The sequence below is a fragment of the Myiozetetes cayanensis genome, unplaced genomic scaffold (assembly GCF_022539395.1).
Source record: "Myiozetetes cayanensis isolate MyiCay16 unplaced genomic scaffold, myiCay2020 scf2-11, whole genome shotgun sequence".
Classification (NCBI taxonomy): Eukaryota; Metazoa; Chordata; class Aves; order Passeriformes; family Tyrannidae; genus Myiozetetes; species Myiozetetes cayanensis.
The window spans coordinates 113,645,289-113,669,820 of NW_026087411.1; the positions used below are offsets into that span (position 1 = coordinate 113,645,289).

The window sequence follows — 24,532 nt, forward strand, 5'->3', positions numbered from 1 at the left end:
CACCCCCTCCCTGGGCAGCCCATTCCAAGGGCTGAGCACTCTCCAGGGAAAGAATCCCTTCCCCACATCCCACCTGAACCTCCCCTGGCCCAGCTGGAGGCCCAGCCCTCTTGTCCTGCTGCTGCTTCCTGGGAGCAGAGCCCCATCCCAGCCGGCTCCCCCCTCCTGGCAGGGAGTTGTGCAGAGGGATGAGGTCTCCCCTGAGCCTCCTCCTCTCCAGGCTGAGCCCCCCCAGCTCCCTCAGCCTCTCCTCATGGGAATTGTGCTCCAGCCCCTTCCCAGCCTCGCTGCTCTTCCCTGCCCCTGCTCCAGCCCCTCCATGTCCTTCCCGAGCTGAGGGCCCAGAGCTGGGCACAGGAGATTTAAGTCAAGATCCAATAAACCAACAACACTTGAGGCAAAATCCACTGAACACCACAACACTTAAATCAAGATCCAACCCCTCCAGCTCCGAATCATCAGAAGAATCAAGAAAGGAGCAAAGAAAGAGAAGCAGAGGGGGGAGCAAGAAGAGAGGAGGAGAAAGAGGGAGAGAAGGATTATGGAGCTACCACTGGAACTCTGTGGAAGCCCAGCTCTCCCAAGTCCAATGGCAGGGTCAGGACATGAGGCAAACACACGCCTTTGGTTTGATCTGCTCTGGTCCCCTGTGGCCAAACCCACTGACCACTCAGGGGTTCCAGGCCAGGGTGGGGGGCAGTGTCCTCACTGTCCCTGCCAGTCTGAGCGGGGTCAGGGGCTCCAGGGGCTGTGGGGTGTTATAGGGCAGTGTCCTCACTGGCCCTGTAGGGTGTTAGAGGGCAGTGTCCTCAGTGTCCCTGTGAGGGGCTCCAGGATCTCTGGGTTGTTGAAGGTTTCCCAGGCTGTTTGTGACTGGCAGCTCCTCCAGAGCTTCCCCCAGTGGTTCCAGGGGCTGCCATGAGGGACACAACCCCACCCCATCCCCGTGAGGTCCCACCCATCCCTTCCCTCTTCACACACACTCCCCACAAGGTGGTTCTGACCCAACAGTCACTGATCTGGTGTTCTGACACCTCAGTGAACCTCAGGAGCTGACAGAGACCCCGTTCCCCCCAAAATCTCTTGGAGACCTGAGACTCTTCTGAAGTTTGGCATGGAGCAGCTCCCAGGTGCCACCAGGAGGAGCAGGGACAGGGCCTGCCCATCATTAACACCGCCCTTAATTAACACGCTCCATTTGGGACGGCCCAGGGAGCTCGGGCTGCTCTCACTGTGTACCACACACCTCCCACAGCACTGACCCCTCCGGAGCCTCTGCTGGATTTCATTCAATCCCAGAATCTTTAAGGCTGGAAAAGATCTCTGAGATCATCAAGTCCAACTGTCAACCAGCAGCACCACTGTGTTCACCACTAAACCACGTCCTCAAGTGCCACATCCACGTGTCTTCTGAACACTTCCAGGGATGGTGACCCCACCACTGCCCCAGGCAGCCTGGTCCAGTGCTTTCCAACCCTCTCCATGAAAAATATTTTCCTAATATCTAACCTAAACCTCCCCTGGTGAAACTTGAAGCCGTTTCCCTTGCCCTGAAGAAAAAAACATTACCTGGGAAACTTTACAGTTGCGTTGAGGATGGTGGGAACTGAATCAACATACACCCAAACCCAAACAAAAACTTCAACTTTGCTCAAACAGGGGACAACAAACCCACATCCAGACCTGATCCACGCAAAGAAACCGGGATTCCCAAAGAGGAAGTTTAACCCTCGTGCTTCGACTTACACGCAACCATTTCTTCTGCTACAAACCTTGATGATCTCCACGGATGATCCAACAGGGTCAAGTAAACAGAAAACCTGAACTGCCTTTGAGGTCCCTTCCAACCCAAACCATTCCAAGATTCTATCACACACCCAGCACTTTGCTCCTTCAGCTATAATTCTTCCTGAAGTGTGTCTTTAACAAGAGACAGATCCACACCAAAGGCAACTCAAAGGCATTTACCTGACCTAAATAAATGGTAATTTCCTGGAAATTTCACTGAACTACTTGAGAATTTGCAATACCTCAAGCAATCAGCACGCACTGTCCCACAGATAAAAGCTGGAGGGTTTAACTTGACCATCTGAGACACCTCTGCTGCCGTGCAAAGAAGAACCCACAAGGCTGAAAAAGCTCAGATCTCCTTTTGATTTTTAGCAGGAAGCACTTCCAGCCTGCAGAAGCTGTGAAGGAGCACTGAAGAGAGTAAAACCACTGATTTGCTTCCACTGTCAAAGCCCAAGAGTCCCAAGGGGAGGAGAGATCCCATCCAAGGAAGGTGCGTTTGAAGGTTGAAAACTCGTCCTCTCTCGCGGATAAAAAAGAGGCAACGTTTTGTTCAGACCAGGAAGCTGAAATGGGAATTTCAAAGCAAGAGGAGACAGGAGTAAAATATCCATTTTATGACATTTTTATGTATTAGCTTTCAACTGTGTCTGGCTCTGCCAACATAAGATGTTTGACGTGCCTCAAACACGAATATCGAAGAGGTTTCAGTCTTAGATTCCTTCTGAAACAAAACAAAAAAAACCACCACAAAACAACCAAACCAACCAGTTTTTGTGAAGTCTGAAGTTTTAAGCCATGGGATGAAGAAGCACAGTCAAAGCAGGCAAAAAGAAGTGGACCAGGGACAATCCTGCCATGGAAAGCTCTCTCTACACTGCATATTCCAACATCACCCTGAGCCACAAGGGAACAAGTGTTCCTGGTCCTGAGAGCTTTGGGCTTCAGGATGATAATTCCTCTGGCCCAGGGAAAACCCTCGACCTGTGGGGCCAAAAAAAACCCCTCTGGCTTAAAGAAAAGAATAAAACAAAAATAAAACAAAATAAAATAAAGCTTCTCTTCTTCCCCAAAGTGCTCTGAAACCAACACATCGAGCTGAAGAAGTGCACTGAACCAGTACACTGTACATTTTAAAAAGACTACAAGCAAAAATTGTGATTTCCTGAAAGTATCCAGGAAGCTTTTACCTCTTACTGTGCTGGAGGGAAAAAAAAAATAACAAAAAACAAAACAAACATTACTTGCTTTAAAATAAATTTCAAATCAATGCTGCTCTGCTCAACTGAAGGCATTTTATTGCATGGGGGAGGCAGATTTCTTCTGATGACAGGGTGGATTTGTTGTGCACAACCTACACGATCTCATGGTCAGTGATACAAGCACCCAGTGCCCAACAAAGAAATAGAGAAGCAAAGGCACAGAAACAGGGAAGAAATAAAATTTAAAAAGTAATTCAGAACTCTTTGACAGCAGCAAGAATTCCTGGGTCCTCCCCCAGCTCTGTGCAAATGGCTCTATTTTAACTAAAAGGATGTTAATCCAAGCCAATTAATCCAACCACGTGAGCCCGCTCTTTGCAGAAGTGACCTTCACTCGAATTACCTTAATTTTGACTCTGGAAGTAAATTAAGACAAACCTCCGGGCAAATTTCATTCAGAGCAAGAACTGAACTTCATAAGCTTCAAACAATTGAACCCAGGGAGCTGAACTGTGATTATTTTGCCCGTGTATCCACGTGCAGGTGAGCCACGAACCTCCCTGACAGAAGTGTGGCGCTGCTCTCCCAGTTGAGAACCATCTTTCCACCTCCCAGATGGCTGTAATTCCAGAGCTGGGAATGTCCAGGGCTCAGAGATCCTGGGAATGGGAAGCATTATATGATGCTTAAGGCTGTTTCACGTGTGTTGGAGCCCAGAGCCAGCAGTTAAAGGGCGAGATACGAAGCTCCGACAAAAGATTTCAACAGCAGGTTTGTGCTGAAATGAAAATAAAAATGGGAGACTGGGGAGTTTGAAAATATTAGGGAATAACAGATCTGTTTTCCAAGTCTGTTTTAGTGTGTTGACTGTGTTAAGTGAAAAAGGCTGCTCAGAGGGAATGAATGGAATCAATCACAGCAGTTTAGGGAGAACACGGCACAGTGGTGGAAGGGAATAACTCACCCGGCTTCAGAAATGCCAGTGTGCTGGGAAAAGGGAAAAGGCCACTGGGGCAGGCAGACAGGGGAGAGGGCTGACAGGAGAAATGCATTTCCACCCAATTTTTAAAGGGAGGGAGGGCTAAACTCCAGCTGAAGCTCCCGAGACACGGCTCGCCGGTTAAATCCACCCCAAAAAGGCTTTGGATGAGATAAACTGAGCGAGAGGCAGAGATGAGGAAAAATCCTTCCTCTCAAGTGCTGTGATTAAGGAACATGGGGGGAAACAATGACAAACTTTGTTGCTGATCTCCTCTGCTCCAGGAACAGAGGAGCCCCGGAGCAGCTAAAGCAGCACCATGTGATGATGGCTCCCTGTGTCTGCAGAGAAAGGAAACGTCTGCCCAGGTCACACCAGGCTGTGCTTCAAACTGTCTTCTTTTCCAAGTCTCTCCTCAAAGCCACTTGTCTCCAGAGAAGCTGTGGCTGCCCCTGGATCCCTGGAAGTGTCCAAGGCCAGGCTGGATGGGGCTTGGAGCAACCTGGACTAGTGGAAGGTGTCCCTGCCCGTGGGTGGAATGAGAGGAGCTTTTTAAGGTCCCTTTGAACCCAAACGATTCTGGGATTCCCCCACCCAGGGCTGCTGGTCAGGAACAACCAAGTTGCCACAAGAGACACGTGCACTGCCACAAATGGGGCCCACAATCATCAGATGGGGAAAGGGAGAGAGGAAAACCCAACCCTTCCAAAAGAGACGGCGAAGGAAAACCGATTTTCAAACACCAGGAGACATTTCCTGACTTGTCTCACGAAAACATCAAGAGCTCTTTAGCAAAAAGCAACGAGAAAACCTCCCCAGCTGAGAGTAGCACCCTTAGTGGGAACCAGGGAGATTAACTCCAATTTGCAGCATCAAACCCCTCATGCCAAAAGCACCAGGCAGAGAACAACCACAATTTGTGATTTACGACTCAGAATTTGAAGGGGGGAAAGGAGTTACAGCCCTGCATTTGATTTCTGTGGCTCTAAAAACCTTTGCCAGCAGCAAGGGAATGTCACCAGGAACCAGCTGCCTTTCCAGGGGAGGGGGGACAGACCACAGCTCCTTCTCCCACAGTATTCCAGAGGAAGGGCAAAGAGGAGCAAGGGTTTAAGTGCTAAAGCAAACAGACCCAGCTCTAACACACAGGTTGATGAAAGCAGCCCAGAGCAGCTGCTCTTGAAGTTACTCCTTTGTAGTCTTCACTCCCACAGATAATTACGAGCTTAAAGGTTCCAAGACTTCAAATGATGGTTTGAGCTTTCTTCGAGTAAAGAAAAAAAAAAATTAGATTTTAAATCTCATCTGCTTTTTTTAAGTCAGGATTAATGAATCCTCACCAGGGTAACAGATATAGCCACAGTTACCTGAGCCACAGATTTGGGGGGGGCTCAGATGTCTTGTAGAAAGGCTGAACCTCAAACATAGGTAGAACTCATAAGTAATTTCATTTATGAATTGTAACATTAGTTTTCTGGGAGACTACATATGTACAGATTTGAGAAATATCAGTTTTTAAGAGCGTCTCACAAAGCACTGCTGGAAATAAAAGGAGCATTTTGGGAGAACGAAGCTGGAGAGCTCTTCACTTCCAAAATGCCACGAGCAGGAACTCAGGGAAACCTGAGTGCAGGGAGTGGAGGAATTCATCTTGTATTTCACACCCACTTCAAAATAAAACATGGCAGGGATTTTATAAATCATGGCAATATTTAAAAAAAAAACCAACCTCCAAAACCTAATGATCAAAAATATTTTAAGAGGAAAGAGACAAAAAAAAAGAGAGTTCCCTCTACTCCAAGAGGCACAAAATAGTTTGTGGCCCCTAAAATCTGGAGGACACGCTGTATTTTGTGTGAGGAGAAGGAGCAGGGGGGAGAGAGAGTATCAAAATCCAAACAAGTCACAAGGCATCACCAATCCCTCGATGACAGGAGAGTGGTTTTTGTTGGCACAGCTCGCGACAGCTGGAGGAATAATTGCGATGCTGAGCGAGAGGATATTTTGCCTTCAGACTCTCAGATGAAAGATGTGATCCACGAGCACTTTGCAAATGTTAATTAAACCCACACAGCCCCTCTTGGTGGATCAAGAAGTATTTATCCTTATTCTGCAGAGAGGGGGGTGAATTTTTTTTCAGGCACTTTTAACATCAGGTATCTGCTCTTCCTGCTCAGGAAGCTCCCCATGGGTGCACCATTAAAAACACAGAGGAGCCTTCCCAGTCCAGCAGTTTTCCAGAGCACAGAGCCAGGATGGAGCTGATCCTTCTCGTTCCCCTCTGACCAACAGAAACCTTGACTCTGCAGAAAAAAAATAAATCAAACCAGCCCTGGCCACAAGAGATGGATATGGGTACTACAAACAAACTATAAAGCAACATCATCCCTTGGTGAGTTGTAAAAAAACCAGTTCAGCTGCTCTTCCTGCTCTTCCTTTGGTTTTCCTCTTCAAAGGTGACTGAGTCTTTCCATATTGCCTTAGAATCATGGAATATCTTGAGCTGGAATGGACCCACCAGGATCATCCAGTCCAACCCCTGGCCCTGCCCAGGACACCCCAACAATCCCACCCTGTCCTTCAGAGCACTGTCCAAACACTCCTGGAGCTCCGGCAGCCTTGGGAAGTGACCGTTCCGTGAGGAGCCTGTTCAGTGCCAACCACCCTCTGGGGGAAGAACCTTTCCTGATATCCATCCTAACCCTGGCCTGGCCCAGCTCCAGCCCTTCCCTCAGCTCCTGTCACTGCTCACGCAGAGCAGGGATCGGAGCTGCCCCTCAGGAAGATGTTGGAGACCCCAAAGAGTGTCCCCTCAGTCTCCTCCAGCTGAACACACACCAGCGACCTCAGTCCCTCCTTGTACAGCCCCTCCAGACCCTTCACCACTTTGTAGCCTTGGAGGATTTGAGGCACCTGCACTGGCAGGGCAGAACTGAGGCCGTGCCCTGTAAAAAAAAAGAGCCTTTCCTCTAAAGAAAACCACTCCATTATTTGCTAAATTGACATGGAACATTCTGTATTTAAGAGGGGAAGGGTCAGTTTGTTGGATCTACAAAGAGTAGCCGAGAACATCTGCAAGGTCAGGAAGAAAATGCATAAACACACATGTGAACTAAAGCACCAAAATACACAGTGGGGGCCGGTGCCTGTGATCTTACTATGAAAATAAGAATATTTGGAGTTCTTCCCTGTTCAAAAAAAACCCCAAGCCCTGAAGCAGCTGTTTCTAGTATCTATTTCAGCTGGAAATAGATTTAATGATGCTTTTTACAGATATATCACTTATATTCCATGTATGTTTAGAGTGTAACTTCAAGAGCACAGCAGAGGCTTCCCCACCATCTGGTCACCGTGCTCAGTAAGGCAGGGGACTGTCCAGGGCTGCAGGCAGAGTTCAGACCCAAGGGAGAAGGTGGAAAGCTTTCCCTGGGCTAATCCAGTGCCTCACCTGGGAGCTTCCACGGTCACAACAACTTTGCACGGGAGATGGAAGGTATGGCTTGCAAAACTGTGACACAGCATCACTGGTAACTCAGCTTGGCACCATCTCTCTGCTAATCCACGGCAGAGGCAGCCCCAAAGACCCAGGGAAAGCTGAAACCTCCCCAGAGAACCAGGATGTGCAATCCCAGCATTACAAATGCTGTTGTAACCTGGCACAGCTGGGACACATCAGAAACGTTTGGGGTAGAGCCAGCAGGTGTTTGCAGCTGCATTTAGTTACCCCCTGCCTGAACTTTCCAGGGAGGCAGGACCCAAAATGCTCTCTCCACCCAGCCCAACGTGCCAGATCCAGCTCGTGCTCTTCCCATACAGAGGCATCAGGAGAAGGTTCTTCCCTCAGAGGGTGGTTGGGCTCTGAACAGGCTCCCCAGGGCAGTGGGCACAGTCCCAAGGCTGCCAGAGCTCCAGGAGTGTTTGGACAACAGGGAAGGAGTGGGATTGTTGGGGTGTTCTGTGCAGGGCCAGGAGCTGGACTGGATGATCCTTGTGGTCTCTTCCAGCTCTGGCTATTCCATGATTCTCTGCCACCCAGCTCAGAGCTGCTCGCTCAGGGGCTAATATAATGCCTCTCAACAACACTCACTAGTTTTTAGTGACCAAGTCAAAGCATTTTAGCTCATAAATCCATCTGTGCCCTTGGCTTCCTTCTGGTTACGAGTGCACACAGTGAGGCAGATATTGAGGCATTACTAAAGGTGCTCTGCATTCAGAGCAGTTCCCACAGAAACGGGTGTGTTTGCAGTTCACTTCATCACAGCTCCAGGTGAGAACTGTCGCTCTGTTCTATTCTCCTGCCCCTTTGCCACCTGTTCTTAAACCCCAGGAGAGGTTTGAGGCTCAGCCTCAAGGCTGCAGGAGGAGCAGCTGCACTAGCAGGGACTCCCTTTCCAGGCAGGGGGAACGGGCCAGGCCTTCTTGTTCTACACATTAAGAGCCAGAGCACAACTTTGGCCTTCCCACACAAATCCATAGTTGTATCCCTGCCAACTCTTTATCGCTTCCCGTTTAGCTTTTTTTTTTGTTTTGTTTGTTTGTTTTAAACTTTGCCCGAGGTTACATTCAGCAAATGCTGCCCCCCCTCAAAACACAGCGCTAAAAACCACCATCACTTTGACATCTGGAAATTGCATTTAAATCCTCAACAGACAAAGCCCAAACGATCTAAACGCGGCAGATTTTTGCCCCACCTCCCTTTGGAGGTGAAGCCCTTCACAAAGGGCCCACCTTGCAGCTCTTGTCACCACCTTCCAGAGACCAACATCCCTCCTGTGCTCCCCCTCTCCTGCCCTCGTGGGAGGCAAACACCACACACAGAGATCACAAAGAGCAGGTATTGCTCAGCCTTGAACCTTGACAGTGAGTATAAACAAGCTCCAAACCTCCTACATCAAGCACAAGCTGCTGCAGTCACCAACTCCCAGCCCTCCCTCGAAATGTTTTAGGAAGAGCCCGACAGCTGTTGAACTGATTTTCCCTTTTTTTCCACTGGTTGGAAGCTGCACATCTCATGACTAAAAGCCACCTTTTAACACTCTCAGTCACTGCTTATTTGTGGCCTTATAATATCATTTCCCTTTTGGGGTTCAACGCTGTCCCTGAAGTTAAAGGTTGGGGTTTTTTTCAGCACCTCAGCATCACCTGTGTTTAGTATTTACAGAACCACACATCGTCTGTATTTCATATTTACAGTAACCCTTCGGCTGCCCCTCACCCCTGTTATCGCCCTGTGGCTCTCAGGGCCCTTTTTTGCAGCTCCCACGTCCAGCAAATGTTCCAGACAAGCAGCAGACTATTCCAGATGATCCTTCACTCAGTTTAATGACTCTGGAAAGATCCCTGGGGAAGGGACGCTTCCAGGAATTAACTCCATTAACTATCCAACAACATCCAGGAAAAAAAAAACCAACCAAAAAAAAAACCAGAAAAACCTTTGTTTTTAAAATTATTTTCCAAGTTGGCTGTAACACACAAAACATCTCAGAGCACGTGACCTGCCCACAGTTCTCTGCACCTCTTTTGGGGGCTGTCAGCAAATGCAGCTGTTTCCAGGAGGAGTAACTCTCCTCAGGACAACCGAGCAGCAGGAAAGCCCTGCCTTTGCCACAGCTGCCCCACACATCACTCGCCACAGGGGAGAAAACAGAACGACTGCAGATACCTTTCAAAGACTGACACGCTCCTGGCACAGAGGTTTTGTTTAGGATGTGGTTTCACATCAGTGCTCAGCTGCTCTAATGGCCTGATGCTGCTGAAAAGAGAGATCTCCTCCCCAGCTTCCAAGTGATCCACAGTGAGCTGGCTCAGGGAGTTAAGCTGGAAGGAAACTCTGGACCGAGAGGGAAGGAATCAGAGACGTGTCAGCGCCAAAAGATCAGTGGGAGCACAAGGCTGGGAGCAAAACCCTTCCTTGCAGCACCAGTTTTGAGATCAGTTCAGCTCCAATGCACAACCTCACTCTAAATTTAGAGAGCTTTCTAACTCCAAAGCTCTGTCCCACGTTCCATTATCCCTCTCCAAGCCAGGAATGAGCCATTCTGTTATAAATGTTATAAATGCTTTTACAGCAGCGTCGCCCGACGGGAGCACACATCAATTGTGGGGAAAGTGGTTCAACTTTGGAACGTAGACAAAAACTGAGACAAGGCTAATGGTGGTGAAAGACAGGTTGCCTGGGGAGGGAAATGATCAGAGGTTTCAGAGGAAAGGGAGGGGGAAAAGAAAAAAAAAAAAAACCTACAGACAATTTACCTGTGCTTGGGTCAGCGCTCATTAGTGCTCTGAAGAGAATCACTTCACATGTAATAAATTATGCTGCTCTTGGCTTATTCCCTTTATTATCCAGCTCAGACAGGAGCCAGGAGCCCTTCACACACACTGTCTAATGGGAACACTTATCTGAATAAAATGAACAGAAGGAAAGAGGAAAAAAATAAAACAGGGGCCTTCATTTGAGCGAGAAAAACCGTCAGGAGACCCAGCAGTGGCATCAGGTTTCAGCACTCCCTCCTCTGTCACTGCATCCACCTTCTCCACTGAAGGGAAAACCTCTCCCAAAACAAATCCAGGCAGAAGATGCGGTTGTTTTTCCTCCTGTTGATATTTCCATCTACCTCCTGCTGATCTGGGATTTCCAACAGGCTTTTTAAAAGCTTTCCCAGTCAGGCTGCGCTCCGTTCCGAGAAGTTTCTGGAGAGACTGAACCGTGTTCAAGGCACTCATGTAAAACTTTTAATTTTGGCCATTAGGCAAAGCTCAGTTCAACAGCAAGTAGCCAATTTCTGTCTCAATGGTTTTTTTCCTCTTCTAATCATGGCTTGGGAAAAAAAAATGCAGCTGTAACACACTTTACTTCTTTAAATATTTACAATTTTTTACTGTATTGAAATTAATTTCAACCTCATAGTAATACCCATCAGAGCCAGCAAGGGCGAGATCACTCTTTTCCCACACACCTTTCTGATCTTCTGGTGGTATCACTTGATAAAACAACCCAATTATTAAAAAGTGCTTTAGTCTACAGGTTAAAGGTTGAAAGAATCCACAGTTTGCTGAGAGAGAACAACAAAACCCAACCTTCACCAGAAAGGCTAAAAAAATCCCATCCAGCTCAAATATTTTGTCAATTTTCCCCCTCCTTTTCGTGCTAAAGCTCCAAAAGGATGAACTTTGCGGCTCAGCAGCAGCCTGACACTTGGCCTTGCTCTTTGGATTCCATCTCAGAGGGAAAAGCACATGGAAACAAAGCCACACTTGGCTGGTGAACCCAGGAGTATCCGGATAAATGAGCTCCCTGGAGACCCGACGAAGGCTCCCTTCCCTCCTCAAAGGCAGCAGCTCTGTGATGCCTCACACTGAGCACTCCAGACAGAATTAAAAGGGCTCCAAATCTGTCCACAGGGAAAGGCAGCAGCTGGATCAGCAGGATGAAGCAGAGGATCCAGGTGGCCCCACACAGAAGACAGGAGGGAATTGGGAAGAAGGGCATCCTCCTTTCCTTAAGGGCAGTTTCAGTGCAGCAACACAATCCCCTTCCACCCCTCCCAACTTCAATCTCTCCTCCCAAAATGCTTTCCTAGGAACTTCCTCACAGGCTACAGCTCAGGTGTTGGAAGATCCATTCTGTCCAGACAGCAGCCACCCCTGGCTGAGGCACCAAGCAAGGACTGATCTCATTCCAGCTTCCAAAACCTTCCCCCTCTCTTTTCAATACTAATAAGGAAAATAACAATCTGGCCCTTCATAGTTTGATAACCAAGATTCAAGTCCCATTTCCCCAGGGCAGTTGGTACAGCCCCAAGGCTGCCAGAGCTCAAGGAGCGTTTGGACAACGCTCTCAGGGACAGGGTGGGATTGCTGGGGTGTCGAGTTGTACTCCTTGTGAGTCCCTTCCAACTCAGGATAATCCTGAATTCCAAGCCTCTGGAAGGTTCCTAATGCAGGTCCAGGCTGAAGTGAATCCTGTTCTGCTCAGGAGCCTTCCCAGGGAGGTAAAGCTGCACCCCCCCTGCTCTGGACCAGGAATTCCCCTCCTAAAATTTTCAGCACCATCCCCACAGCGAAATGCCCGTGGCTTCCCCATCAGCCTTTCTGCTGCCTGTGGGAGGCACAAACCTTGGCTTGCTTTTGGCTCCTGAGTCACTTTGGAGGTGGGAAGAGAAGAAATAAGTCCCCTGCAGTCACCAGCACCAGCAGCTAAAAACACCCAGGGAGCAGCAGGTCCGGGAGCCACCGAGCACAGGAAACACGTGACAGAAACACCTCCAGCAGCCAGAGGTTTAATAACCTTGCTATTAATTCTGAACAAACAACAGCACTGATTCCCACTCTCCCTTTGAAGAGGAGGAAGGAGTGTGAAGGAGGGAGAAGAGAGCTGTTTAAACAACACCAGCTGTCACATCCCTGCCCGCAGGAGGAGTCTCCAGCATCCCGCTCTCCGGAGAGCCGGCACTGAGCAAGAGCTTTGCCTTTCTCAAGAGGACTTCAGAACCTCAAACACCAACCCTCAGCCACATTTTCTTCCTAATCAGAAACCAATTATCCTGCTGAGTGACGACTGAACAATTCCACAGTGTAAATCCTTTTCATATCAGGGCCCTCTGTGATCAAGTTGCACTGGAAACTTCCTTGCTCACACAAAAGCCGGGAGGATTTCACTTGTGCTTCCCTCACTTGTTCCCGAGGGCCTCCCTCCGAAGTACCACGTGAAACCTCAGTGTAGAAAAACCTGCAGTTCACTTTTACCCAAACTGAAGTTTCCCTAGTCAAGATTTTATCGAGTCTGAGGGGATCTACAAGGTGTTTACATCCAGCTGTCTCTAGATTTTACTCAAGAGAAACAAAATCAGTGCCACTGGCACGTTGCTCCCAACTTCCCAGCCATTGCCATAGTAATGCAAACCTCCTGGAGAGTCCTTTTAATACCTTTTCAACTGCTCTGAAAGAGCCTTATTACAGCAAATAATTACTGCAATATTTTCATATCACAGTGAAGTTTTCATCTCTTCTCAGCCTTTGTACCTTGCAGCATTCCCATCTCAACAACGTTCCCTTCCCAGGTGTCCAAGCCCAGGTACGCTTAAAATCCCAGCTGAGAGTGCTCCCAGTGCCTGCTCTTGGATAAACGAAGCCAGAAGTTCAGAGAATCATGGAATGGTTTGGGTGGGAAGGGATCTTAAAGCTCATCTCGTTTCAAGCCCCTGCCATGGGCAGGGACACCTTCCACTAGCCCAGGTTGCTCCAAGCCCTGTCCAACCTGGCCTTGGACACTTCCAGGGATGGAGCAGCCACAGCTTCTCTGGGCAAACTGTGCCAGGGCCTCACCACTCTCCCAGCCAGGAATTCCTTCCCAATCTCCCATCTGTCCCTGCCTCCTGGCAGTGGGAAGCCATTCCCTGTGTCCTGTCCCTTCAGCCCTTGTCCCCAGTCCATCTCTGACTCTCCTGGAGCCCCTTTAGGCACTGGAAAGTGCTTTGAAGTCTCCTCAGAGTCTATCACTACATGCCTTTGAAGTTCCTAAATCAAACTAAAACCTGGCCAGTCCCCGGAGTTACAAACCCCATTCTTGGGACAGAATCTTTGTTATTTAACAATAAAACAAACAAACAAACAACAAAACAGAAACAGCAAGAGAAGAATCATGGAATTGTTACAGTTGGAAAAGACCTCCCAGATCACCAAATCCAACTGTCAACCCAGCACCACCACCATGTTCACCACTAAACCACATCCTCAAGTGCCACATCCACACGTTTTCTGAACGCTTCCAGGTGTCTCCACCTGTTCCACCTCCTGACAACCCTTTCCACGATGAAATTTTTCCGAATATCCAACCGGAACCTCCTCTGGCTCAACTTGAGGCCGTTTCCTCTTGTCCTGTCTCTTGTTCCCTGGCAGAAGGACTGACCTCACCTCCCCACAGCCTCCTGCCAGGGAGCTGTGGAGAGCAGGAGGAGGGGTGAAGGTTGCAGCCCTGCCCTAACACTCTGGGGATCCCACAGGCCACCTCGAGGTTTTCTTCTCCCTTGAGCTCTTTAATCCCCCACGTGATCCAAGAAGAGCTGTGAGCAGAAAAGAAATAAACACCCACAAACAGTGACTTATTTTCCCCAAATACAAACCAGTTCCTGGCAGGGAGGGGAGGAGAACAGGACCTGGGCTGATATTACAGGCTCAGCGAGCAGGAGCCCTCCAAGCACATACTGGTGGCTTTGTGATGGTGCCACAAAGGCTCCCTGTTCCAGCTCCTCCACCACAGCATTGTCCCACACAGCCTCCAGCCCCACTGTCAATGGCTGCATTAACTGGAAAAGTCCCCAGCAAGGGCTGGATTCTCCCAGTTCCCTGTTTATAGCACAGCATTTCCCTGGTGTGGTTGGATCCCAGTAGGGATCCCGGCGGGGTCTCCAAACCTTCCCTCTCCCCAAGCTCTCCCTACAGGGAGACTCTCATGGCGAGAGATTTTCCTGGGCAGAGCAGAATTCCAACACACAGCTCAGCATTTTACAAGCCCTTTCCACACTTTATGTATTATTCACCCCAGTGTACTGAAAAAAAAAAAAAAAGTAAAATATAAATAAAGAGCTGCAGTGTTCCTCTGCTGTCCAGGAAGAGCTGAGCCCTCCTGCAGAGAGATCCATGTCTGGTGCATTTACACCCTCCAAGGATTGCCAGGCCAAAAATAATGCTGAGACCAACAAGGAGAAACAGCCAATTTGGCTGTTCTCCTCCCAACCAGATTAAAAATTACTCTTAATTTACTATCTTGCTAAATTGTTATAGTGGGATGTCTGTGGGCTGGCGAGCTGGCTCTGTGCAACTTCCCATAAATGTAAAGAGAAGAATGAGAAAGAACCATAAATATATATATATATATTTCTATATATGAAGGCAAGGAAAGAATAAAAAGCCTCCAGTCTTCCACCAACAAGCAGGGGCTGAGACACCCTGAGCAGTGACAGATTTGAAATCAACCCGTAATTTCTGGACGTATTTCTCTCCCTCTCTCCTCCTCCTCATGTTCCCTGTCCGGGAGGACTCCAGAGTGCTTGGATTCAGGACTGTGTGAGCAGGGTGACACATCCTGGCAGGCCAGGAGAGGCTTCAGGGAGCTGGTGTTTTATTACCAGTGTCTGGACCAATCTGTGCAGTGAGATGATGATGTGTTTGTTGACACACACCGGGGACAAAACTGACTCCAGGATTTGGTCCTTTGGCTCCTCTGTGCAGAACAGAAGCCACCAACAAAGCCCAGACAGGTCTGGGTGGCTCTGGGGGTTCTCTGCTTTTAAAGGCAGGAAGGAAGCGCTGGGGAAGGCAGCAGAGAGGAAAGAGGAAAAGCACAGTGGCAGAAAGAGCAGCAGAGCTTGAAGGGCGTGGAAGATAAAGCCTCAACACTCGGGAAAACGGCTCGGGATGATCCTTGGAGCTCTGATTCAGCTGAAGGGAGGCCCAGGTTTCCCAGGCTGCCCACAGGGCAGGGCTTTAATCAGCCCCGTGGGAGCCCTGACTCACCTCAGGGCAGCACAAAAGCCACAGATGTGAGTCAGGGCAGCTGGAGAAAACCACAGCCCCGTCCCAGCCCTGGGCAGGTCAGGCTGCAGAGCTTCCCTGCAGCTGAGGCTGCAGCCCTGGGAGTTACCTCACCTCACATTCCACTTCTGCTTTTGGGAAGCCACAGCACTGATAAAACAAATATCACTCATGCAAAGCAGAGGGGATGGAGGGCCAGGCCTTGCCCCTGCAGAACCTGTTTGATGACAGTGATTTATATTTATCTAAATAAGCTTAATATCCAATTCTCTCCTTTGGTATCATTTCTTAACCAAGCAGGTTTAACACCCAGAGTGTTTCCTGTCCCCCTTCAGAAGATGCAGCAGACACCAGCAGCCATTTAGTTACCCAAAACTGCTGCAGGATCCAAAGAGACATCCCATATCCTGGCTGACACTTCACACAACCTCTGCCAGGGCTCTTTGTTGAACACTGCCTTGTTCTAGTGATTCAGGGCACTGCTTTTCTGAGAGAGTTCTTAGATTAGGCACATAAACTTCTGCTTTTTAGAAAACAAGTCTATGGCTTATGATGGGCAGCATCAAAATTCCAGGTTTTTTTCCAGGGTTGTACATAGAGAGAACTGCAGGAAAAAGGACAGGTCCTCAGGTTCTGTCAAGCTTCTAGTAAAGACATTCAGGAGGAGAAAAAAGAGATGTGCACCATAACCAAAAATTACCCACCAGGAGGACAAAATAATAGTGCAGATGGTCAAAGACACGGAGGACCAAAGGTCATGGAGGTCAAAGACTCTGTAGGGACCAGTGAATCAATCAGAACATTTCAGCCTGGAAAAGAGGCCTCTGACAGGGGCCATGGGAGGGATTGACAGAACTTTACCGGCAAACATGCAAACAGCAATTCCCCAAGCAGGAGCTCACGGCAGTTAAACGAGCTGGCAGTCGGTGCAGTCACCAGAAGGAAGTGGTTCATCAACTCTGAAATGCCTGGTGACAGGACAGAACCTGAAAACACCCCTGAGATACATAAATGGATGTGAGATGAAGGACATTCCTACCTGCCACGGCTGGAGACAGGACAGACCTGTGGCCTCCCATGTTCTGAGGTGTTAAAGAAGCTGACAAGAATCTACAGCATCTTCTGAGAAGAACAGCAGCAAGAAAGCAGGAATTCCACTCCCCCAGTGCCCTGCATCCAAGAGGCAGGAATTCCACCCCTTCGCTGCCCAGAGCTCCCGGGAGAAGCGCAGGCAGGAGGAACAGGCAGCACCAATCCTCCCTGCCCAATTAACTGCTCTCCCTTGTCCTTCTCAGCTGCAGCTGTGAGCAGACAGACCACACGAGGCCACGTGGTGCACAGGAAGCACCAGAGCCACGCTCATGTTCACAGGGATGATGCCACATCCTCAGAGGAAGGGGCCTGTGACAAAACCTCCCGCAGCTCTTGGCTTTGCTGCCGAGCCAGGAAGCCTCAGGTCACGTTTGAAGAGGAGTCTCCTGAAAATATTTTTAGATTCCTGTGCCAGCCTGGTTATTCAGAGCCACGGAGTCTTGCAGAGAAATGCCTTGTTAAGGACTCCCTTGAAACAGGCTGTTTTCCCACTCTGTTCCACGGCAACTACAGGCTGTTTTTGCAGCATCTCCTCTGTTCCAGCTCCCTGCCAAGAACAGCCCTTTGCTCAGCTATCTCCCACTGACCTAAATTCACACATGCAGCCTTCCTGCTTTTAATCACTGTCCTCCACCCTAAAAAGGACTCCCAACAAGCCCCAAATCCCTGTCTCCTACACTCCTTCCCCCAGCCACAGGGCCCACAAGCAGCTCCTGAAGGTCAATGCCGAGCCTGCCACGCACGACACCGGCGTTAACAAACCAGCGTTAACAAACGTCGTGCAGCCCAAATTATGCCCTGGGGGAAGCCTGGGCAGCCTCGTGGCCCTGTGCAGACTGCACAGCTGTCAGGCTGCAATCTCCCCACCTCCTCCGTGAGATATGCAGAGGGAAGGAGAATTCAATGGTATCGATGTTGCAGCTCCTGGAGTCAGCAGATCTGCCTGGGAGCGCACCCTGGGATTAGAGCTGTCGATGAGGACCACGGAGCGGTGGCACAGCTGGTCAATAACAGCGCTGCTTGTCCTTCAGGTGACCTCTCTCTGCTACTTCCAGGGTTATTATTCACCCTGGAGTTTTCACGGGAGCTGAGGAGAGTCCCTGCTGCTGTGCTTGGCACAAAATTAGGGAAGACAGACTGTCCTGAACCCAGAAGCACGACAAGCTACATCAGTATGTAACACACCTGAACCAAGGGCACATCACGATGCACTGGGCGGATGTAGGAGCAGTGAGGAAGCCACAAACCACACACTCTCTCTCTCCCCTTCTTTCCCAGAAGCACAGGAATTCTCTGCCCTTCTCCCTGGATATATCCACATCAACCTGAAGACACAAGCCAGAGTCTCAGAGTGTATTACTCCATCCTTGACTCTCAGGTCAAAATTCATCATCCCATGGTATCCTTAGGGAATCACCTGCCAGGGCTGCCACAATGAACTGAACTGTGCCGTGGTCTCAGTCGGTGGGTGCAGCTCCCACGCTCCCCTGCATTTTCCACCCAGCAGCAGAGCGTCCTCCTGGCTTGCAGACACCCACAAGGCAATCAACCCTTCCAGGCTGGCACCAGACGGGCCAAGATGTTCCGCTTATCCAGCATTTACAACCTGGAGTCCCTCACAGCAGCACATCCTAATATGTTTGCAGACACCTCATAAAGCACGGGCTCGTTACTACAGCCCATTAACAGGCATGGGAGACATTTTAATGTGCAAAAATCCCCCGTGAAACACTGATTTTCTCCTCCACTTCCAGGGAAAACCTGCCATCCTCACCACGAGCTAGGAGACACTTTCCAGCGCTTTTTTTGCCGCCCACCAGTCAGGCCAAGCCTCGTTTGCCTGATTTCACAGCAGCCTTTATGAGTAATCCCTTCATCCAGCCTCCTCACTCATCCCACACCTCCAACGAGGCTGGAATGGCCCTGGAGACCATCTCCACTCCTGCTCCTGCAGCACAGGAACACCCTTAGCGTGGATTCCTCACAGCCCTGAGCACATACAAGACACAACTTCACCACTCTGGAAGTGGGATATGGATACAATTTACCACCTCAGACAAAAGGAGCTGGAGCAACACTTCTCCCAACACAAGGGCTAAGCCAAGGACACCAGTATTTCTAGGACAACGCTGTCCAGGCAGGCAGAGTTAACGCTGTGCCCCTATGGAGGCAGTTTTAGACCAACATCAGGCACTGCAGAAAGTTTTATTCTTGAAATATGAAGGTACTCACTGTACAGGGTGATCAGCTGGAAAATTGGAATGTGTTCCTCTTCTGTGGCCAGCTCCCTACTCATCTGTCTGGAGCCTGTTAGAGAGGAAAAAGAGTTGTAAATACGGACAAAGCAACAAAAATACTCTGAAACATTTTTAAAATTTATGGAGGAAAAAAGTAAAAATCAAGAAGTAGGCCAGGTAAGGAACGCAAAACAGAGAGAAACACACACCCCCTCAGCTCTGAGGTCAAGAACTGCAAGAGCTTGCAGAGCTCACAGCGAGGTCTCTCCAGCAAATGCTGTGATGCTTAAAAACAACTGTGGCACCGCTGCCTCTGGAGGCTCCCGAGGTCAGACCCGACCCAGCCCAGGAGAAAAGGCAGATATTTATATGTGGGAGCAGCAGCAAGTGCTCCACAAAGCCAGTTACTACAGAGGCAGTGAATCACAGCTCCTGGTGGCACGTTCTGGTCACCAGTGCAGTGCTGCACAAACGCTGGTGCAGACTCGGTGCTCGAGGGTTACGTGGGCTGTGATCTGCCAGGCACCAGACAAGTTCCCTTGAACAGATTTGTTGTTTCAACACACTTTATCCCCTTAATAAGGAGCCACTGAAGTTGTGCTTAAACCCCTTTTGATTAAGGAAAAGATTATCCCTAGAACTGCCAGACGTACGTGGTGGTTGTACATCACACACGGAGCAATTGTGCTTGGGGAGACATTAAATCCCCTTCAATTAATAGAGATACCTCTTAAAATGAGCATTAAATAATTCCCTACAATGTAGCCAGACAACTGGCTACTTCAGGAAATTGGAACAGAAATGATTTCCCATCTCCCCACCAACAAAATCCCAATCAAAAGTTGCCCTTAAAACAAGAGGTCAGCTCGGAGGGATGGGGAGCAGGAATGTTACTACCTCAGTGCTATTGTGTGCTTATATTAAAGGCTCCTCATCAGAAAATTAAATGAAATGGATGCCTTTCATGTTTATCAATAACAGAGCTAATGGTTTTTATGTAAATGCCATTACTTTCTGCCAGATCTGCAAGAGACTGAAGCCACAGAGCCCCATCTCCCCTCGCAAGCGACTCCCTTCAGGCGGCCAATCTAAATGCAAATTACAATCAAACCAAGAGTTTTCTGGATGGTACTGAACACATAAAACCAGGGACAAAGCAGAGATATTGGAGAACAACCCTCCTCTTCTGGAAAAACCTGCTGATCTCACACCGCTGTTCCATCCTGAACACGCAGAAAAATTAAAATATCATTTGGTTCCCATTTATGGGCAAATTATTTACTTGTACAGCAAGAGGGAACCACCTTCTTCCCCTTCTATTGCCCTGGGTGTTAAAAAGGTGAGGAGAGAGAACATTCTTCTACCAAGCTAGAGAGAGAATCACCTCTCAGAGATGTTTCAAACTGGCACAGGTTGCTCAGAGAAGCTGTGGCTGCTCCATCCCTGGAAGTGTCCAAGGCCAGGCTGGACAAGGCTTGGAGCAACGTGGGATAGTGGGAGGTGCTCCTACCCATGGCAGGGCGTGGAACTGGATGATTTTTCCCGTCCCCTCCAATCCAAACCATTCTCTGATTCACCCACAACAGGAGCATCGCATCAGCAAGGACATTAAATCAGAGATAGGTTAAAGCCCCAGTTGGATTTGGCAGAACAAACAGCACTTCCACATTTTTAGGGGGAAATTTCTTCCTTGAACATAATTGTTGGGGGAAGGAGGTGCTGGTTATCAGGAGGCAGAGATACAAAACTGTTGCCAGCACAAGGAGCACCGTTCCTGCAGCATAAAAGCTTTTTGAAGAACGCTTAAATCTGACCCCCACCTGGAGCACAAACCCAGTCAGGACTTTGCCAGCACTGGTTCAAACAAGTTACTAATGGCAAATCTGAAAAGAACTGATATTACAACCACGCTGCTCAGCACGTAGAATGCACAGAGGAGAAACTAACGATGAAAACAGAGGGCAAAAAAGCTGAAAACCCGACCCTGGCACAAGTCTGTGAGTGAGTCTCGGCGGGGACTTGCTGTAACTACCACGAAACTCCCGTTCCCAAGAGGGCCACATGTCCTTGGAGGGATGCAGCTAATTACCACCAGAGCTGTGTACAAGCTCGTTACACGGGTGAGGAGCTGAGCACTCGGTGTGTTTGGAAGGCTACAGGAATATTCATAGAGCAGAACCTCGCTAATTAACACTATTAACCAAGAGACCACTCGGGTAAACGGCTGGATTTTGGGAATTGGCCAGAGAAGGAACATGCAAAGCTGGGAAACCACAGGGACAACAGGGCCCAGCAGGAGCCTGGCTCACTCCTTTGGCTATCTATAATTAAATAATTTATCCTTGTGCCCCTGTGTCCACGAGGGAATGTGCAGCCTGTAAATAAAGCACCTCCTGTTATGCAAGGCCCTGCTAAGTCTGAAAGTTTGACTGCCCGTGAAAAGAGGCCATTTAATTAAAAAGCACAGCCCTGACTACCTTCCCTCTCAGAAACTCTTCCACTTCTTTGTCATCTGTTCTGTCTTACTTCATCGTTAAGCAATTGCTCACAGATCTATTGTTTTACACACAAAACACTGGTTTGCAGCCCTTGATCACAGTTTGGAATTACTAAGGCTCCTTTCTCCTCCTTCTCAAAGCCTGGTGAGGCAAGTCCTGGTGTCCTCTCTAGCAAAAGCAGACTGGGCTTGTCACCACACCAGCCACAGGATCAACCCATGAGCAGTGGGAAAGGCCCTTCCAAAACAAGCACAACTTCTCTCTTTTTTTTTTTCTTTTCTGATGCAGAGGTTTCCCAGCTCAGTCCCACAAGCAGCTGTCCCGGCAGGAGCAGCCAGAAGGAGCGTTGTGGCAGCTCTGGGATGAGGACTCCAGCGGGAGCCTGCCGGGATTTCACACCCGGCCACCACGTGCGAGAGGAGCCGGATTTCACAACCCTGCTCCGACCTCAGCTGTCAAACCACAGCCACATCTGCCCCACAAGGCACCTGCAAACCGGAGCTGTTCCTGCAGCAAAGACATTTCCCCCCAAAACACCCAAAAATCACAGAGGGTGCATCCGTGCACCAGTGCCCAACCTCGACCCCTGGGCTTGGCCAAGCAAGGGGTGCCAACAAAAAATATTTTACCTTTGGGTGGCCAAAAAAAAAAAAACTTTCAAGGATCACTTTGAATTTTGCAAAACGAAGGACAGTTTTCCCTTTGCAAACTGCTCCCTGTCTCCTGTTCTCCCCTGCACAATTCACGACCACGCTGAACTTACTTGCCCCTACGAATTTTATGTTTTCCCCTCCCCAAAACACTTTGCATCCTCACACACGGCCCTCGATTCCCCTGCACCGGCTTTTCCCTTTGCAAGGGTTCAGGTTTAAGCACAGCAAATCGCTCTCTTAAACTGCCTTTTCTTATTTCCCTTTGTGAGAGGCTTCACTCGATGATGGATGTGTAGAAATGCAAAGCAGAAGTCCCCACAAAAAGCAGCCAGTGTGGTGTGTGAGGTGGTTTTGTCTCATAAAAAAAAGAAAAAGAGAGAGGCAGGGATGACTTACGCCTCATTAAAGAGCTCCAGTCTGCATTTTTATTAGATATATTTAGACACCAAGGGGTTTTTTAGGAAAAAAAAAATAAATTAAAAGCAGTTATATTGTTAACATATGGCCCTGGATCAGTCACAGGGATATAAAGGAAAACGGGCACAGCAGATCCTCCAAACACAGGCATGGAAATCATTTTAATGGGGCACATGACCTATAAAATTTCAAGCAATACCAAACCACGCAAAGGTGTGACAGAATTTAGCTACTGCAGGGCTGTGTCTTGTCCCCAGACTGTGCATATCACAGATGGGGACACAAAGAGATAGGAGAGTCATTCCTGCTCGCTCCTAATGCTGGTTTGATTTTCCAGTGGAGAAAGGGAGGCATGGAAGAGGAATATTCTGCCTAAATTCATGTCCTATCACAACTAAAACCAAGATAATATCCCAACCATCAGCCTCCTCACTACCAAGTGTCTTCTACACCACTCCATCCCCTCCTCTATCCTGCCAGAACGAGGCTGCTCCAAGACAAAACTTATTTCAAAAATCAAGAGGCAACGTAGGTAACTCCGGCCCACACAGAGCACAAATTACTAATGTAAATGGTATCTCCTGGGCCCGATGGAACCATAAATGATGGCCAATCACACAGGCACTGAATGAAACAGGTGGCACACCCAGAGCAAGCATGTCCTGCAACCACTAAACACACGTTTTCTGTGCTGTACGTGGGCAGCTACTGCTGTCCGGGATATTTTAACAGCACAAACTGCACTGGGGAAAAGAAAACACACAAAACCAAAACAAAACACCACCACAACACAAAAAAAACCGAGTACATTCCTCCTCACCGAGAGCCAGAACATGGGAAACAAGCAATGTAATTATTTCCGCTGGAGAAGGAAAATAAACCCAAGAACACACAAAGGGAAAGAAACAAACCTCCAAAGCTGATTTGTAAAATAGTTCAGGGCTTCTGTGCTGGGCTACAAACCTCCCGGCATAAGAAAACCCCTCCAGATAAGCCAAGCTGAGGGTGATGAACACCTCAGAGCCCAGAGCACCCCCTCCTCTGTCCCCTTCCCCATCCCAGCACAGCTTTGGGATGTTTTCCCAGAGCCTGCAGAGTGGGTGCCCTAAATCCTGCACATCCTTCAGCGAGTGGCCACGTTTCCATTTGCCTAAAGTGACCCTTCCTGGTGAGACTCTGGCACAAGAAGACAAAAGAAAAACATTTCCCTGCCTTTTGCATTGACAACAAAACTCTTCAACCCCACCGGTGACTGCTGGTCCCACCTGCCCAGAGCTGCTCATCCACGAGAGGTACACCATCCCTCCATCCCAAGAGGATGCATCCAGCCCAGATCCCCCAGCTGGGATAGCGCTGGTCCCAAAATCCTGGAAGGCTGGAAGCAAACAAACCTTCAGCAGGAGCAGGACCGGGCTCCAACCTCACCGTGGTCCCTCCAGAAAGCAAGGCCGGGACACGCTCGCTCTTCACGGACAAGTAAAAGCACTTCAAGGAGAGCTTTTTTTCCCCTCCCTTCACTTTGTTTTAAACGGCTGAAGAATTTCCTCTGTGAATGCTCCCAATTGTGGCTCACGCTGAGTTATTTTTAAAAGCACAGAACCAGATTCTCAAGACCCTGAATGAGGAAATGCAAAGCTTTTATTAAGCGATAATAGCCCAGACAATGGTCACAATTTCCCAAGGGTCTGAACACGGCAGCTGACAATGAGCTTTACTCCTCCACAAAACCCCCTTCACAGGCTCGGAGGGTTTGCTTTGTATGATCCAGGCTCGAGTTTGGGAGTTAAAACTCAAAGCTCCGTGGTCGTTTTCAGTGTGATTTCCTCCACCAGAACACGTCTGATCAGAGATACCAAAATCAGTGGGAAAAGACTCTTTGCACCTTCTCCTTTGCTGTGCAGTGAAACTCCTCCAAACTGACACCAGGATATCATCCTGTCTGGCTGGAGCTTTCCCTTGTGGATGGATCCCAGCTGACAAACAGGCCAGGAACTCCCAGGGTCAGGAGTGAAACAAAACCCTTAGAGTTTCTTCACTGATACTCGGACTATCACACAATGACTCTCACCCTTCAAACCTCAGACCGGCCACCTTGGGATATAATCAGACCCAGTGCCCACATCAGCTCTTC

General features: G+C 48.9%; 1 protein-coding gene across 5 annotated transcripts in view; it reads right to left on the reverse strand.

Annotated features, from left to right (window-relative positions):
• EXTL3 (exostosin like glycosyltransferase 3) overlaps nt 1-24,532 on the reverse strand; it is a 128,266-nt gene that overhangs the window by 67,353 nt on the left and 36,381 nt on the right. For 4 of the 5 annotated variants that reach the window (XM_050314759.1, XM_050314761.1, XM_050314760.1 and 1 more), the window contains exon 2: nt 18,829-18,903. The gene's annotated coding sequence lies outside the window, so the exon portion shown is untranslated. Of the gene's footprint in view, nt 1-18,828; nt 18,904-23,826; nt 24,017-24,532 lie in introns of all 5 variants that reach the window. The other variant, XM_050314758.1, reaches the window with a different exon arrangement.